The sequence below is a fragment of the Galeopterus variegatus genome, unplaced genomic scaffold (assembly GCF_000696425.1).
Source record: "Galeopterus variegatus unplaced genomic scaffold, G_variegatus-3.0.2 Scaffold239, whole genome shotgun sequence".
In the NCBI taxonomy this organism is placed as follows: Eukaryota; Metazoa; Chordata; class Mammalia; order Dermoptera; family Cynocephalidae; genus Galeopterus; species Galeopterus variegatus.
Window position 1 is genome coordinate 1,871 of NW_007726350.1, and position 2,183 is coordinate 4,053.

Here is a 2,183-nt window from a genome sequence, read left to right on the forward strand (position 1 = left end):
TTCTGAGACTTTGGTATCAGATAAAATTCTGAAAGCTAAGCATTCTTTCCAGAGATAATTATGAATAGACTGATAACTATTTTGAAGCCATTTCTTTGACTCTGCTGCCAGGTTTTCTCAATTATATATATTCTTTCCATATAAGACTAGCTACTGAAATAGTCCAGAGATCTCCAATTGCCTTAAAAAGAATATGTCAAAAGAAATGCCAGTGGTGACAGTAGACTTCAGGATTGGGTCTCTGAGTCAGATGGACAAGAAGGAAGCAAACGTTTGTGTGTTGCTGTCAGGGTCACTGTCCTCAGCACCACTTAGGACTCCATCTCTTGGTGCCCCTGAAGGATGTGAGTCCTGAAGTCACTGCAGGGGCATGACTCTCTCTGCAGTTTAGGCTGGCTTCTCATCACTGTTTTCCTATGCTTTTCTCCTCTGCTTTCCAATGTAACCAGCTGGACAGTGCTGCATGGAAGAATTGGGCACCCAGAGAACCCTTTCCGAGTGGCCTTAGAATACATCTCCAGTGGAAACAGAAGCTTGTCTGCAGTAGACTTCTTTGCCGTGAAGAACTGCAGTGAAGGTATCTGAACATGGCTTTTCCCTCCACTTCTTGGTAGCCTGTTGTCTTAGGCTTGTCCATAACCTGCAACTGCGCTTAGCTGGGAATGTGCACACTTACATAGAAAAGTCTACAGTGGTTAGGGGCTGATTCTGAATACTACCAAGTGCTCCATAGAGCACTTAATGATCAATAAAAGAGCACACTAATAATCAATTTTCAAAGATCCAGTATAAAATTGTATCTACTTAATTTAAAACTTCATCAGATAGAATATAGTCTTTGTTAGATAACACATTAGCTTAACTTCCCTGGATGACAAATGCTTTCAACTATTTTTTTTAATGTTTATTATGGACATTTTCAAATGTATACAAAGTAAATATAATAGTGCAATGAACTCTCTTGCACCTCAACCCAAATTCAACAGTTGTCAACATTGTGCCATTTTTGCTTCACCAATATCTCTACCCATTTTTCACCCTCCCCCCAACTTGATTTTTATTTTCCTTTTTTTATTCCTCAGATAAAATTTACAACTAAGTATTTTTAATGATTTTATTTAAGCTGTTATTAATGGACAACATGGGAAATGGTTATATGCAAAATTTTTGCCTTATTTTGTAAAAACCATCAGGGCATGGTCCACTGTGTCATTGAATCCTCTTGCATAAGTCATACATTATGAATTCATCTCATAATTTATTACCAAGAGAAAGAATATCTCTCCTGAAGAATAATTTTGTTGATATTTTTTCCTTTTGCCTTTGCTGCTAGGAAACTCTTTACTAAATGCAATATTCCATCATAGTAATTATATCGGTGTAGGGATTTGATAAGCTTTTCCACCTTCCCTCTACAGAGTTTTTGATCTTCTATTCCTATTTCAATATTATGTTTTATATATACCTTTCATTAAACACTGCCACCAGTCTCACTGGTAAGCAGGATAAAATTGATAATCAGTAGACATATGAGGTTGATCTTTCTTTGGTTCTTTAGAAGGCTCAGGGTCATAACTATAAGCTTCCTTTATTATTTCCCATATGTGGAGGGTATGGAAGACAGGCTTGAACTATGAGAAGTCACTTGCATTACTGCTGTTCTTCTGCTGTGCCTGCCTCTGCTCAGAGGCTCACTGGAGAGGTCGCTCTCATCCGTGCCACAGAAACTGTGGTCCGAGAGGCCCAAGAATAAAATGTGGACAGGAAGGAAGCCTAGGGCACTCTTAGATCCTGAATCCTCAATCTAGGCTATCCACAAACAACCATAAAGGCCTGTAACACCCAGTCATCTGTTGCAGGTAGAAGCCTAGATCTGAATCTGTGTCTCTTGGAGGTAATGTTCGAAAGGGACTCCCTAGGTAAGGACCACCCAGCTTCTTATGCTGCTGTGGCCATTTATTTATTGCTGGTCTCACAAGATCTTTAACAAAGTACTTTTCGTTGATGTTGTTTTAATCAAAACTGGTTTATGTATGGGTAAAGGAAAAATCACCAGAATGTGATAGATTGAACTTCAGTTCAAGTTGAAAAAGTGGTTAAGCTGTGATATGGGGCTGTGTACAAGAAACATGTGGTTTGGGAGCAAGCCAGGAGCTTGTACAAATGTTTCTGTACTCATGAAC

General features: G+C 38.9%; 1 protein-coding gene across 1 annotated transcript in view; it reads left to right on the forward strand.

The window, feature by feature from the left end:
* The first annotated feature begins 454 nt into the window (after window positions 1-454).
* The window catches only part of ALK (anaplastic lymphoma receptor tyrosine kinase), a 200,382-nt gene continuing 198,653 nt past the window's right edge, over window positions 455-2,183 (forward strand). Inside the window, exon 1 of the mRNA XM_008566396.1 lies at window positions 455-577. The gene's annotated coding sequence lies outside the window, so the exon portion shown is untranslated. The remainder of the gene's footprint in view (window positions 578-2,183) is intronic.